Source organism: Heterodontus francisci, chromosome 27 (assembly GCF_036365525.1).
Source record: "Heterodontus francisci isolate sHetFra1 chromosome 27, sHetFra1.hap1, whole genome shotgun sequence".
Taxonomy (NCBI): Eukaryota; Metazoa; Chordata; class Chondrichthyes; order Heterodontiformes; family Heterodontidae; genus Heterodontus; species Heterodontus francisci.
Window position 1 is genome coordinate 10798102 of NC_090397.1, and position 16190 is coordinate 10814291.

The window sequence follows — 16190 nt, forward strand, 5'->3', positions numbered from 1 at the left end:
CCAAAACGGTTCATAACTAATGAAATACTTTCGAAGTATAGTCACTGTTGAAATGTAGGGAACCTGGCAGCCAATTTGTGCACAGCAAGCTGCCCTAGACAGCAATATAATAATGACCAGATAATCTATTTCAGTGATTGAGGAATAGATATTGGTCAGGACCATTCCCCTGCTCTTTGAATACTGCTGTAGGATCTTTCATGTCCATCTGAGTAGGAAGACGAGACTAATGTCTCATCTGAAAGAAGGCAGCTCCAACAGTGCAGCACTAGTTTCTGGAGTGGAGCTTCAGCCCGTGTCCTTTTGACTCGGGGATTGCTATACACTGAGCCATGGCTGACGCCTAGGTCTCAATCCTCCCCTATCATAACGGGTGCAGATAGGCGTTTCTGTGGCCACAAACGAGACTCCAGGATGGTATGTTGCCTCCCTGGTGCTAGGGTCAAGGATGTCTCGGAGCAGCTGCAGGGCATTCTGAAAGGGGAGGGTGAGCAGCCAGAGGTCGTGGTCCATATTGGTACTAACGACATAGGCAGGAAGAACAAAGAACAGTACAGCACAGGAACAGGCCATTCGGCCCTCCAAGCCTGCGCCGATGAGAGATGAGGTCCTGCAAAGTGAATATAGGGAGTTAGGCCGAAAGTTAAAAAGCAGGACCTCTAGGGTTGTAATCTCAGGATTACTCCCTGTGCCACATGCTAGTGAGGGTAGGAATAGGAGGATTAGGCAAATGAATGCGTGGCTGAAGAGCTGGTGTACGCGGGAGAGCTTCAGATTCTTGGATCATTGGGATCTCTACTGGTGCAGAGGTGACCTGTACAAGAAGGACGGGTTGCATCTGAACTGGAAGGGGACCAATATCTTTGCGGGGAGGTTTGCTAGTACTACTTGGGAGGGTTTAAACTAGTCTTGCAGGGGGGGTGGGACCCAAAGTAGTAGTCTCTCAAATGAGATAGTTGAGGCAAATGTAGAGGTTAAAGCAAACGAGTCCAGTAGGCTGGCAGTACAAGGAGCGTGGAAAGTCTGGTAGGCTAAACTGCATTTACTTTAATGCAAGAAGCCTTACAGGTAAGGCAGATGAACTCAGAGCATGGAGCGGTACATGGGATTGTGATATTATAGCTATTACGGAAACGTGGTTGAGGGATGGGCAGGACTGGCAGCTCAATGTTCTGGCGTGACAGAGGTGGAGGTAAGAGAGGAGGGGGAGTTGCACTATTGATTAGGGAGGACATCACGGCAGTACTTAGAGAGGATATCCCGGGGGGGATTGTCCAGTGAGGTCATATGGGTAGAACTTAGAAATAAGAAAGGGGTGATCACTTTGATGGCATTATACTATAGGCCCCCCAATAGTCAGAGGGAAGTGGAGGAGCATATATGTAGGGAAATCACAGATCGGTGTAGGAATTAAAGGGTTGTAATAGGTGATTTTAACTTCCCTAATATTGACTGGGACTGCCTTAGTCCTAAGGGATCAGATGGGGAAGAATTTGTTAAGTGTGTCCAGGATAGTTTTCTGAAGCAGTATGTGGATGGCCCCACTAGAGAAGGGGCTACACTCGACCTCCTCTTAGGAAATGAGGATGGGCAGGTGATTGATGTGTCAGTGGGGGAGCACTTTGGGACCAGTGACCACAACTCTTTAGCTTCAAGATAGTTACGGAAAAGGATACGACTGGTCCTCAGGTTGAAGTCCTAAATTGGGGGAAGGCTAATTTCGATGGCATCAGACAGGAACTCTCAAAAGTTGAATGGGAGAGGCTGTTTACAGGTAAAGGGACGTCTGGCAAGTGGGAGGCTTTTAAAAGTGAGATAGGAAGAGTTCAGGGCTGGCATGTTCCTGTTAGATGGAAGGGCAAGGCTGGCAAGTTTAGGGAACCTTGGTTGATGAGGGATATTGAGGGTCTGGTCAGGGCAAAGAAGGAGGCATATGTCAGGTATAGGCAGCTGGGATCAAGCGAGTCCCTCAAGGAGTGTAGAGGATGTAGGACTACTCTTAAGAAGGAAATTAGGAGGGTGAAAAGGGGCCATGAGATTTCCCTGGCAGATAAGATAAAGGAGAATCCTAAAAGATTCTATAAGTATATTAAGAGTAAAAGGGTAGCTAGGGAGAGAGTAGGTCCCCTTAAGGATCTGTGTGGCAATCTATGAGAAACCACAGGAAATGAGCGAGGTCTTAAATGAATATTTCTCATCTGTATTTACCGTGGAGAAGGTCATGGAAGCTAGTGAGTTCAAGGGAGGGAACAGCGATATCCTGGAGCATATCAACATTACAAAGGAGGAGGTGTTGGAGATTTTGAAGCGCATTAAGGTGGATAAATCCCCAGGGCCTGACCAGATGTATCCCAGGATGCTATGGGAAGCAAGGAAGGCGATTGCTGGGGCCCTGGCAGAGATTTTTGTATCATCGTTAGCCACGGGTGAGGTACCGGAAGACTGGAGGATAGCTAACGTTGTGCCTTTATTTAAGAAGGGCAGCAGGGATATGCCAGGGAACTACAGGCCGGTGAGCCTTACATCAGTGGTGGGAAAGTTATTAGAAGGGATTCTGAGAGACAGGATTTATATGCATCTGGAAAGGCATGGTCTGATTAGGGATAGTTTGTGCGTGGGAAATCATGTCTCACGAATTTGATTTGAGTTTTTCGAGGAGGTGACCAAGAGGATTGACGAGGGCAGGGCGATGGACGTTGTCTACATGGACTTTAGCAAGGCCTTTGACAAGGTCCCGCATGGTAGGCTGGTCCAGAAGGTTCAATCACATGTGATCCAGGGTGAGCTAGTAAATTGGATACAAAATTGGCTTGGTGATAGGAGGCAGAGGGTGGTTGTGAAGGGTTGTTTTTCAGATTGGAGGCCGGTGACCAGTGGTGTGCCGCAGGGATCGATGCTGGGCCCTCTGTTGTTTGTCATTAATACTTGGATGTGAATGTAAGGGGCATGATTAGTAAGTTTGCAGATGACATCAAAATTGGTGGTATAGTGGACAGTGAAGAAGGTTGTCTAAGGTTACAACAGGATATAGATCAACTGGGAAAGTGGGCAAGGGAGTGGCAAATGGAATTTAACGCAGACAAGTGTGAAGTGATGCATTTTGGGAAGTTAAACCAGGGCAGGACATATACAGTGAATGGCAGGGCCCTGGGGAGTGTTGTTGAGCAGAGAGACCTTGGGGTGCAAGTACATAGTTCCCTGAAAGTGGCAACACAGGCAGACAGGGTGGTGAAGAAGGCATATGGCATGCTTGCCTTCATTGGCTGAGGCATTGGGTACAAGAATTGGGACGTCATGTTCCAGTTGTACATAATGTTGGTTAGGCCGCATTTGGAGTACTGTGTGCAGTTCTGGTCACCGCACTACAGGAAAGATGTGATTAAGCTAGAAAGGGTGCAGAAAAGATTCACAAGGATGTTGCCTGGTTTGGAGGGCTTGAGTTATAAAGAGAGATTGGATAAGCTGGATCTGTTTTCCATGGAGCGAAGGAGGCTGAGAGGGGACATGATAGAGGTATATAAAATTATGAGAGGCATAGATAGGATAGATAGCCAGAGTCTGTTTCCCATGGTAGGGGTGACTAAAACTAGAGGGCATAGATTTAAGGTGAGAGGGAGGAGGTTTAAAGGGGATCAAAGGGGTAAATTTTTCACACAAAGAATAGTGGGTATCTGGAATGAGCTGCCTGAGGAGGTGGTGGAGGCAGGAACAGTAGCGACATTTAAGAGGCATCTGGACAGGTACTTGAATGAGCAAGGCATAGAGGGATATGGAATTAATGCAGGAAGGTGGGATTCGTATAGATAGGCATTATCGTCGGCATGGACGCGGTGGGCCGAAGGGCCTGTTTCAATGCTGTACGACTCTATGACTTGGGGAAATCACACATATTTAAAACAAACTTCTGGAGTGTGGGTGTCGGCGTGGAGGAAGATTTCACAGTGACAAAAGGAACTACCGATAGCTTTGGGCTGCTTTTCCAGTATAGGTTGTGGGGAAAATATGGCCCTCAACAGCTCCCTTCCCATCCCCTCCCCTCATCGCTATTCCTTCATCATCTCCTTCACTGTCATTTTGTCCCTCACCCTTCCTACCACCTCCTCATTCCTATTGTAAATCTACATCCAACTACCTGCACAATCCTTGTATCTGCTATTTCCCCTTACTCTGCTGTCAGTGAATTCCCTAAGCCCCCCATTCCACTCCCACTTGCCTCCCATAAAGGTAGGTGGCCTCACGTTTACCCTATTTCCCTTTCCTCATCAATTTTCTCACTAGAGCTTTCTGAGTTGTCTTCTCTTTCTCGCTTTTCATTTGATTGTACGTGGGTGATACTGGTACGGTCAGAGCCATTGCCTGCTGCTTGCAGACTGCAGTGGATGATGAAGATGGTGAGGAAGGACCTACAACCCAAGAGTGCACAGGATGAAACAACATGAAACAGGTTGAGGGGTCCATAACCCGGGGCTTAGATTTAAGGTAAGAGATAGGAGGTTTAGAGGGGATTCAAGGGGAAATTTTTCATCCAGAGGGTGGTGGGGATCTGGAACTTACTGCCTGAAAGGATGGTAGAGGCAGAAACACTCATAACATTTAAAAAGAACTTGGATATGCTACAAGGGTACGGACCAAGAGCTGGAAAGTGGGGTTAGGCTGGATGGCTACTTGTTGGCTGGTGCAGGCATGATGGGGCCAAATGGCCTCCTTCCATGCTACAGATTTCTATGAGAACCAACAGCCAAAGAAGGACAACATGTGCTTTCGATGAGTAAATGTTGACACAAAATAAAGGAACTTTGTTCCTGCCTCTTCTCCCCCCACCCTCAAAAACCACTCACTATCAACAGCTTCCAGCTATTTATTTCTCCAATAAGTTGCAAACTTAGACATGAGCCTTGAACCCTGTGTGCAAGCAGCATATAATTTCCAGAAAAATATTCAAAAGGTACCAAAAAAAATCCTTACATCCTGTCTACAAACCAAACGCTAGAGTTTATTTCTAGAGAGATTGAATTGAAAAGCAGAGAAGTTATGCTAAACTTGTATCAAACCTTGATTAGACCACACTTGGTGTATTGTGTACAGTTCTGGTCACCATAATATAAAGAGGATGTGGAGGCATTGGAGAGGGTGCAAAAACATTTACCAAGATGATACCAGAAATGTAATAGCAACAGGAAAGGTTGAACAGGCTGAGTCTCTTTTCTCTTGAGAAGACTGAGGGGTGAGCTCATAAAAATTATGAAAGGTTTTGATAGACACGGAGTGTTTCCATTTATGGGTAAGTACAAAATTAGAGGCTATCAATATCAGAGTCACCAAGAAATCAAATAAGGAATTCAGGAGAATCTCCTTTACCAGAGTGTGGTGAGAATGTGGAACTCATTACTACAGGGAGTGGTTGTGGAAAATAGTATTGGTGCATTTATGGAGAGGCTTGATAGGCATATGAGGGAGAATGGTTTAGACGGTTATGCTGATAGCTGAGGAAGGATGGGAGGAGGCTTGAGTAGAGGATAAATGGTGGCATGCACTGGTTGGGCCGAATGGCCTGTTTCTATGTTGTATATTTTACGTTAATTCTATAGTTACTACTTCTTGTCACCTTTTGCCAGCTACTGAATTTGTTCAAGCACCCTAGTCCGCTATGAGGTGCTCATTGTGTGCAACAATGTTGGTGGACTCTGGGATAGACTCCTGGACCCAAATGTCGCCTCAGAGTAGCTGCTGTCTCAGAGGGACTGGCTTCCAGCAGCTTCTCTTGGCAGTGTCAAAGGGTCCAGGTCCATGTCTAAAACTCCCTGATGTGAAGGTTTTGATGGGAGCCTTAAGGCAGCAGGTTCATTGCACACACACTGACATTCACAAAATACAAACTAGGACAGGACACTGTACAACAGGTTGGAATTCTTCCACACTCTGCCTGTAGTGACTGTAACACTCACCTTCAGTGGACTGTAAATGACCACAGGGCAGATAGAGCAGGTCCATTTCTGCAGCAATATGAGTGGCAGAGGATAGCAGTATTGATTATTGTGGGGCTGTGACATGCTCTGTGCTTTGCTCTGTTTTTCTAACTCTTGCAGTGGAACAGAAAGTTTGTTTTTCAGATGCAGATTAAGAACAGCAGAGGGTGCAAACGATTTACAGTTGGACTACCTCTGGCTTCTAAGTTCCAGTATTAGTCAAGAAACGTTGAGCATGTCTTTGTGGCCTCTCAATGGCCCCAATAAAACACTACAGATCAGTTGCGTAGGAGCCTAGTGTAATTTATGAAACAGCACTGGAATTAGAAGAGAAGAACGCCTTGTATCCAGTGAACCAAACTCCATAGTTTACCATATGAGAATGTCTGAGGACATAGTGTGCTGTAGTGAGTCACTGTGCTGTGCAGAGTGGTGGGGCACAAGTTCTCCATTTGTCCCTCTGTAAATTGTTGTTAGGAGAACAAAATAACATAAAAAACGCTGCACCTCTTAGAATCATATAATATTACAGCATGGAAGGCCATTTGGCCCATTGTGCCTATGCTGGCTCTATGAAACAGCTGTCCAATTTGGCTCAGTGGCAGGGTGCAAAGGGTTATGGTTGATGGGTGTTTTTGTGACTGGAAGGCTGTTTCCAGTGGGGTTCCGCAGGGCTCAGTACTGGGTCACTTGCTGTTTGTAGTATATATCAATGGTTTAGACTTAATGTAGGGAGCATGATTAAGGAGTTTGTAGATAATACAAAAATTGGACATGTGGTTGATAGTGAGGAAGAACTCTGTAGACGGCAGGAATATATCAATAGACTGGTCAGGCAAATGGAATTTAATCTGGAGAAGCATTTGGGGATCACAGCAAGGTAAGGGAATACACAATAAATTGTAGAATACTGAGAAGTGTGGAGGAACAGAGGGACCTCGGAGTGTATGTCTACAGATCCCTGAAGGTAGCAGGACAGGTAGATAAGGAGGCATTCGGGGTACTTTCCTTCATTAGCCAATGCATAGAATATAAGAGAAGGGATGTTATGCTAGAATTGTATACTAGTTAGCCCCTAGTTAGGCCACAGCCAGAGTACTCTATACCCAGTTCTGGTCACTGCATTACAGGAAAGATGTGATCACACTGCAGAGGGTAAAGAGGAGATTTACAAGGATGTTGCAAGGAATGGAGAATTTTGGCTATGTGGAAAGATTGGATAGACTGGAGTTATTTTCTATGGCTGAGGGGAGATTTAATTGAGGTAGATAAATTTATTAGGGGCTTAAATAGAGTGAATAAGGAGCACCTATTTCTGTTAGCGGAGAGGTCAATAATGGAGGCATAGGTTTAAAGTAATTGATGGAAGGATTTGAGGGAAATTGAGGAGTAATGTTTTCACCCAGAGGGTGCTGGAGATCTGGAACTCACTGCCTGAAAGGCTGGTAGAGGCAAAAATCGTTAACACGTTTATAAATCACTTGGATATGCACTTGAAGTGCCGTAACCTAGAGGGCTGTGGACTAAGAGCTGGAAAGTGGAATTAGAATGGATTGCACTTTTCTGACCAGCACAGACACAATGGGCAAAATGACCTCCGTCTGTGCCATAAGTCCTTGATTTTAAGATTCTTTATTCTCACACTCCAGCTTTTTCCCCATAACCCTGCAAACTAGTCCTTTTGAAGGACATGTTCAGTTGCCTTTGGAAAGTTCCTAAGGAATCTGATTCTACCACCCTGTCAGCTTGTGCATGAATTCCAGATGTTAACCACCCTCTGTGTAAAAAAACATTCTGCTCATTTCCTCTCTAATTAATTTGCCAATTATTTTAAATCTATAGCCTCTGGTTGCTGCCCCACTTGTTGAAGGAAACAGTTTCTCTCTACTTGCTCTATCAAAACTCCCTCATAATTTATTTACTCTGCTCTGCTCTAAGGAGAACAACCCCAGATTCTCTGATCTCTCCCCATAACTGAAGTCCCTCATCCCTGGTATCTTCCTGGTAAACCTCTTCTGTACCATCTCTTAGGCCTTGACATCCATCATGTGGTGTCCAGAATTGAACACAATACTCCAGCTGAGACATAACCAATGTTTTATACAGGTTTAGCATAACCTCCTTGTATTTATATACTATATCCAGGATTTTATGACCCCCTCCCCCATCCCCGCTGCCAGAGCAGGCTGGGGAGTACGGTTGTAAAATTGAGTGGGCGGTGAGCAGTGCTGTTCCCGTCGCCTTCCCAACTCTGCTGCAATTTTACGAGGGGCGGCTGTGGTGAGAAACAGCCCAGGCCAATTAAGGCCCTTAAGTGGCCAATTAACTGCCCTCTGGCAGGCAGGCAGCTCAAGACCCCCAGGAGGCCTGCCCAGTAAAACCTGGCAGCCTCCTTGTGGGCTGGGGGGAGGCCTCTTGATCGGGCACCCTGTGCCCAACGGAGGGCACACCCACGGGCCAACAGCCCCCACTGAAATACATTCCCCCTCCTTCCAACAGACTCCCCCCCTTGCCTTGCTGGGGCCCAGCCAATTGCCTCCAGCGAGGCCCCACACACTTACCTTTTTTCCAGGGCTGGGGTCCCTCTTGCTCCTTTCCCAGGCTGCAGTTCCAGCAGTGGCCACCACTCCCGGTACTGACAGCTGCCGGCCCGTTGATTGATTGGCAGCTCTTGGAGGCGGGACTTCCTGGCTCAGAGGGGTGGAAGGCCACCCGATGCCAATTAAGGACCTGGGCCATGTAAAATCATAGCATGGCTTCCAGGCCTGGCAGAGGCGGGCTTGCCTCCGACTTTTTGGATGCTGTAAAATTCCAGCCTATGTCTCTTTTTATAAAGCCAAGGATCCTAGACGCTTTAACTGCCTTCTCATTTGCCCTGCCACCTTCAAAGATTTCCTTTCCCTTGCTGAGAACCTTCTACTTAGTCCAGTGTTCACAGCAGAGTGAAGCTAATTGTTAGAACAGCTTGGAACAGACAACTACTGATAGAAGAAGGGGCATTTACACACTGTCAGTGTCACTGAGGGAGTACACAGTAACAGGAATGGTATATGTGGAGTACACTAACAGGAACTGTACATACATGGAGTGGAGTATACTGTAACAGGAACTAGTGACATGTGGAGTACACTGTTAACAGGAACTGTACACATGGAGTACACTGTAACAGGAACTGTACATATGTGGAGTGGAATATAGCAGGATGTGTACCTCTACTCACCTTTGCTGCATTTTCCTTTCTATCTTTATCTTACAACGATCGATAGTTCTAAGTCTTTAAAGCTTCAATTGCTCCTCATCTTCCACAGCCTTTTGGGGAAAAGAGTTCTAGATTTCCACTGCTGTTTGTGTGATGAAGTGTTTTCTGACATCACTCCTGAATGGCCTAGCTCTACTTTAAGGTGGTACCTCCTTCTGCTGCACAAATTGCCTGTTGCATTTCCTACATTATATTTCTTCCATTGCCGATGAAACTCTTTGGAAGGTGTAGAGATTGTGTCCAACACAATAGAAATGGGAGTTCTTTTCCATTTTTGTTTTCACATTCTGAGGTCAGGTGAAACACTGACTCCCCTGTCCAAAAAGGATGATTGCACACTCAAACATGGGCAGCTCATAGCGTCAAATGGCTGCAGTGTACCTGAAACAGGCTGGAGGCTGCAAATTGCAGTCTTGTACCAATTGCAGGATCACAATGCAAACGTCAGGGCAGAGTCACAACCTGCAGTTTGGGGGAAAAGAATTCCCGCACAGGAAATGTTGGAACAACTTCTGCCACACACATGCCAGGCAACGATCATCTCCAACAAGAGAAGTTCTAACCATGTTCTCCTGACATTCAACCAACATAACCTTCACAGAATCTCCCACCATCAACATCCTGAGGGTTACCATCGATCAGAAACTGAACTGGACCAGCCACATGAATACTGTGGCCACACGTCAGAGGCTGGGAATTCTGCAGCAAGTAACTCACCTCCTGACTTCCCAAAGACTGTCCACCATCTACAAGGCACAAGTCAGGAGTGTGATGGAATACTCTCCACTTGTTTGGATGAGTGCAGTTCCAACAATACTCAAGAAGCTCAACACCATCCAGGACAAATCAGCCCACTTGATTTGCACCCCATCCACCACCTTCAACATTCACTCCCTTCACCACCGATGCACAGTGGCAGCAGTGTGTACCATCTACAAGATGCACTGTCGCAACTCACCAAGGATCCTTCGACAATACCTTCCAAACCTGCGACCTCTACCACCTCAGAAGACAAGGGGAGCAAATGCATGGGAACACCACCACCTGCAAGTTCGCCTCCAAGTCACACACCATCCGGACGGAACTATATCACCGTTCCTTCACTGTCACTGGGTCAAAATCCTGGAATTCCCTTCCTAACAGCACTGTGGGTGTACCTATTCCACATGGACTGCAGCAGTTCAAGAAGGCAGCTCACCACCATCTTCTCAAGGGCAATTAGGGATGGGCAATAAACGCTGGCCTGGCAGTGACTCTCACAGCCCAAGAATTGGTATTTTAAAAACTCCTTTAAAAAATGAGCTGTGTAAACATGTGGCTAGGGATGGAATTGAAGTTTAGATAGAGGTGATACAAACCCCTGTGAAGTCAGTTGTTCCTGAGCCCCTGGGGGTCGAGGAGTGCTGTCTGTGTCTTGTTGACTCCTTGGTTGTTTTCCCTGTGAAAAGTCCTGTCATTTGGATCTCAGCGAACTACCAATGGGAGAAGAACACATTTCAGCGAGGTCAAGCCAACTCCACGAACATTTATGAAACTTACTTTGTAACACTTAACAGTGTGAGGAAAATATACCCAAGCTTTAAAATAAATTGTTCTTGGGATTTGGGCGTGGCTGGCACGGCTGGCATTTATTGCCCACCTGTAATTGCCCAGAGCAGATCGTGGAACTGCCTCTTTGAACCACAGCCTATTTTTAAAAATTCCCTGAGAGGTTTTTCTGCACTGACACTATTGGCCATTTTGATCTCAGCGACTGTAGAAAAGAGAGCGGAAGATGTGTTAGTGTTTGAGTCCTGACTGAGATATTCTGTTTTGAAAAATACTGATTTTATTTTGCCCGTTATTTCTTACAATAAAACCAGGAGTTGTATCGGGATAGTTCAGGTCTCGAATCGGATGACTAAAAGCCTCGAATATGGCAGCATTGTTCCGAGACACAATTTGCCACTCGCCATATTGGTAAAGGACAAAGAGTCCGCATGCACCATCAGGAAAACCAGGCCTACATACGGCCTACTTTAAAGTACATAAGAACATAAGAACTAGGAGCAGGAGTAGGCAATTCAGCCCCTTGAGCCTGCTCCGCCATTCAATACGATCATGGCTGATCTCATCTCAGTCTCAACTCCACTTTCCTGCCCATTCTCCATAACTCTTCAACCCATTACTAATTAAAAATCTGTCTATCTCCTCCTTAAATTTACTCAATGTCCCGGCATCCACCGCTCTCTGGGGTAGTGAATTCCACAGACTCACGACCCTTTAAGAGAAGTAATTTCTCCTCATCTCTGTTTTAAATCTGCTACCCCTTTTCCAAAAACTATGACCTCTCATTCTAGATTGCCCCACCAGAGGAAACATCCTCTCTACGTCTACTTTGTCAATCCCCTTAATCATCTTATATACCTCAATTAGATCTCCTCTCATTCTTCTAAACTCTAGAGAGTAAAGGCCTAAACTGCTCAATCTTTCTTCATAAGAAAAACCCCTCATCTCTGGAATCAATCTAGTGAACCTCCTCTGAACTGCCTCCAATGCAACTACATCCCTCCTCAAGTAAGGGGACCAAAACTGTACGCAATACTCCAGGTGCGGTCTCACTAATGATTTGTACAGTTGCAGCAACACTTCCCTACTTTTTTACTCTATTCCTTTAGCAATAAATGCCAAAATTCCATTTGCCTTCCTTATTACCTGCTTCCCCATGCATATAAGTTTTCTACGATTCATGCACGAGGACACCCAGATCCCTCTGCACCGAAGCACTCTGAAGTTTCTCTCCATTTAAATAATAATTTGCCTTTCTATTCTTTCGACCAAAATGGATAATCTCACACTTATCCACGTTCAACTCCATCTGCCAAATTTTGGCCCATTCACCTAACCAATCCATATCCATTTGTAAATTTCTTATTTCTTTATTGCAACTTACTATCCCACCTATTTTAGTGTCATCTGCACATTTGGCTTTAGTACCTTCTATCCCTGCATCCAAGTCATTAATATAGATTGTAAGTAGTTGGGCCCTGAGGACCGAACCCTGTGGCACCCCACTAGTTACATCTCACCAACCAGAAAAGGACCCATTTATCCCAACTCTCTGTTTTCTGTTGGTTAGCCAATCCTCTATCCATGCTAATAAATTGCCCCTAACCCCATGTGATCTTATCTTGTGTATTAACCTTTTGTGCGGCACCTTATCAAATGCCTTCTGGAAGTCCAGATATACTACATCTACAGGATCCCCATTATCCACTTTACTTGTTACATCTTCGAAGAACTCTAGCAAATTAGTCAAACATGATTTACCCTTCATTAAACAATGCTGACCTTGATGGATTGCATTCTGACTTTCTAAATGTCCTGTTATTACTTCCTTCGTAATGGATTCTAACAATTTCCCAATGAAAGATGTTAAACTAACTGGTCTATAGTTTCCTACTTTCTGCCTCCCTCCCTTTTGAATAAGGGCGTTACATTAGCATTTTTCCAATCCATTGGAACCTTTCCCGCATCCAGGGAATTTTGGAATATTATAACCAATGGATCCACTATCTTCACTGCCACTTCCTTTAAGATCCTAGGATGTAGGCCATCAGGCCCTGGGGACTTGTCTGCCTTCAATCTTAATAGTTTGCCCAGTACTTTTTCCTTAGTGATGATGATTGTTCTAAGTTCCTCCCTTTCTATAACCTCTGCATTACCTGTTACTATTGGGATGGTACTAGTATCCTCCACCGTGAAAACTGAGGCAAAGGGATGACTGCAGACTGCAGCCAATAGGTCTGCTATTAAAAAAGGCCGATCTGAATGTGGAGTTGGAGGACAGGGAGGAGGATGAGGGAGGACCGGAGGGCGAGGAGGAGTGAGAGGAGCGGGAGGAGGGGACAGGAGGAACGAGGAGGAGTGGGAGGAAGAGAGGGAGGGGGAGAGTGGGAGGAGCAGGAGGAGGAGCAGAGGGCAGGGAGGAGTGCGAGGAGCAGGACGAGGGGAGGAGTAGAGGAAGGAGTAGGAGGAGGAGAGGGAGTAGTGGGAGGAGGGGGAAGGGGAGGAAGTAGGAAGGGGGAGCAAGGAGAGGAGCCGCTGCAAGCAACCCACGACCACCCTGCACCTCCCAAACTTGATTGTAGCCACTAGATCCCTCTAGCTCCTGACCCAGTTGCCCCCAACCCCCACCACCTGCTGCTATGATGTTCGGAGCTCCCGGTTTTTAATCCTGATTTGTCTGCTAGCCACCTGTTGCTCTCGGTAGCTCACCAGCTCCATTCAGGTGCAGGAACTGTCCACTGCACCCCTGCCTGCCCAAAAAATGGGTGCAGACAAATTTCTAGGCCAACTAATACTGCAGGAACAATAATTAATTAACCATTTCGGCAGCTGAAATAAGATAACTCATTGGGAGCTGTGCATCAGCAACAGTGTAAGGAATATTGCCATCAAGGACATGGCTCGTATGTAGCAGCTCTGCTGCTTAGAGATTAATTCTTTTGTTTAAATGTTAGTGTTTTCCACAATTTCATAACAGTTAATCATTATCAGTTAATAACGGAATATGAGATATTCTGGGTTCCTATCTGCTTGTTCGAAAGGCAAAATTAATTGGTATTTAGTCTGTATTCACTCTACTTTAGAACTGAGCTGTTTCAGATCAAAGTAATTTTTATCTTAATAATTTGGTGATGGTATGTGTCAGGAACTGGAAACTGTGATAAAGCTTCAGAAAGTAATCTTGTGACAGCCACTAACTGTTGGAAGAATGTTGTTCGGTATTCCTGGTTTAATGACAAGGACGTTAAAGGCCCTTGTTAACCATTTGAAGCTTTCAAACAATCAGGGTGCAGGAAGTGGGGTTGCAGAGGGTGAGGGTGCAGGGAGTGAGGGTGCAGGGAGTGAGGGTTCAGGGAGTGGGGTTGCAGAGGATGAGGGTGCAGGGAGTGGGGTTGCAGGGAGTGGGGTTGCAGAGGATGAGAGTGCAGGGAGTGAGTGTGCAGGGAGTGAGGGTGCTGAGGGTGAGGGTGCAGGGAGTGAGGGTGCAGGGAGTGAGGGTTCAGGGAGTGAGGGTGCAGGGAGTGGGGTTGCAGAGGGTGAGGATGCAGGGAGTGAGGGTGCAGGGAGTGAGGGTAGAGGAAGTGGGGTTGCAGAGGGTGAGGGTACAGGGAGTGAGGTTGCAGGGAGTGAGGGTGCTGAGGGTGAGGGTGCAGGGAGAGAGGGTGCAGGGATGAGGGTTCAGGGTGCAGGGAGTGGGGTTGCAGAGGGTGAGGGCGCAGGGTGAGGGTGGAGGGAGTGGGGTTGCAGAGGGTGAGGGTGCAGGGCGTGAGGGTGCAAGGAGTGAGGGAGCTAAGGGTGAGGGTGCAGGGAGTGGGGTTGCAGAGGGTGAGGGTGCAGGGAGTGAGGTTGCTGAGGGTGAGTGTGCAGTGCGTGAGGGTGCAGGCAGTGAGGGCTCAGGGAGTGAGGGTGCAGGGAGTGGGGTTGCAGAGGGTGAGGGTGCAGGCGTGAGGGAGGAGGGAGTGGGGTTGCAGAGGGTGAGGGTGCAGGGCGTGAGGGTGCAGGGAGTGAGGGAGCTAAGGGTGAGGGTGCAGGGAGTGGGGTTGCAGAGGGTGAGGGTGCAGGGAGCAGGGAGTGAGGGTGCAGGCAGTGAGGGTTCAGGGAGTGAGGGTGCAGGGAGTGGGGTTGCAGAGGATGAGGGTGCAGGGAGTGAGGGTGCAGGGAGTGAGGGTGCTGAGGGTGAGGGTGCAGGGAGTGAGGGTGCAGGGAGTGAGGGTGCAGGGAGTGGGGTTGCAGAGGGTGAGGGTGCAGGGAGTGAGGGTGCAGGAAGTGAGGGTGGAGGGAGTGGGGTTGCAGAGGGTGAGGGTGCAGGGAGTGAGGGTGCTGAGGGTGAGGGTGCAGGGAGTGAGGGTGCAGGGAGTGGGGTTGCAGGGAGTGGGGTTGCAGAGGGTGAGGGTGCAGGTATGAGGGTGCAAGGAGTGGTTGCAGGGAGTGGGGTTGCAGAGGGTGAGGGTACAGGGAATGAGGGTGTAGGGAGTGAGGGTGCAGGGAGTGGGGTTGCAGAGGGTGAGGATGCAGGGAGTGAGGGTGCAGGGAGTGAGAGTTCAGGGAGTGAGGGTGCAGGGAGTGAGGGTGCAGGGAGTGGGGTTGCAGAGGGTGAGGATGCAGGGAGTGAGGGTGCAGGGAATGAGAGTTCAGGGAGTGAGGGTGCAGGGAGTGAGGGTGCAGGGAGTGGGGTTGCAGAGGGTGAGGATGCAGGGAGTGAGGGTGCAGGGAATGAGAGTTCAGGGAGTGAGGGTGCAGGGAGTGAGGGTGGAGGGAGTGGGGTAGCAGAGGGTGAGGGTACAGGGAGTGAGGTTGCAGGGAGTGAGGGTGCTGAGGGTGAGGGTGCAGGGAGTGAGTGTGCAGCGATGAGGGTTCAGGGAGTGAGGGTGCAGGGAGTGGGGTTGCAGATGGTGTGGGTGCAGGGCGTGAGGGTGCAGGGAGTGAGGGTGCTAAGGGTGAGGGTGCAGGGAGTGGGGTTGCAGAGGATGAGCGTGCAGGTAGTGGGGTTGCAGAGGGTGAGGATGCAGGGAGTGAGGGTGCAGGGAGTGAGGGTGCTGAGGGTGAGGGTGCAGGGAGTGAGTGTGCAGCGATGAGGGTTCAGGGAGTGAGGGTGCAAGGAGTGGGGTTGCAGAGGGTGAGGGTGCAGGGAGTGAGGTTGCAGGGAGTGAGGGTGCAGGGAGTGAGGGTGCAGGGCGTGAGGGTGGAGGGAGTGGGGTTGCAGAGGGTGAGGGTGCAGGGCGTAAGGGTGCAGGGAGTGAGGGTGCAGGGAGTGAGGGTGCAGGGAGTGGGGTTGCAGAGGATGAGCGTGCAGGTAGTGGGGTTGCAGAGGGTGAGGATGCAGGGTGTGAGGATGCAGGGATTGAGGGTGCAGGAAGTGAGGGTGCAGGGAGTGGGGTTGCAGAGGGTGAGGGTGCAGAGAATGAGGGTGTAGGGAG

The 16190-nt window shown here is 48.1% G+C and overlaps 1 long non-coding RNA gene across 1 annotated transcript in view; it reads right to left on the reverse strand.

The window, feature by feature from the left end:
- The window catches only part of LOC137384636 (uncharacterized), an 88006-nt gene that overhangs the window by 62717 nt on the left and 9099 nt on the right, over positions 1 to 16190 (reverse strand). Inside the window, exon 3 of the long non-coding RNA XR_010977626.1 lies at positions 10584 to 10697. This is a non-coding gene — a long non-coding RNA (uncharacterized lncRNA). The remainder of the gene's footprint in view (positions 1 to 10583; positions 10698 to 16190) is intronic.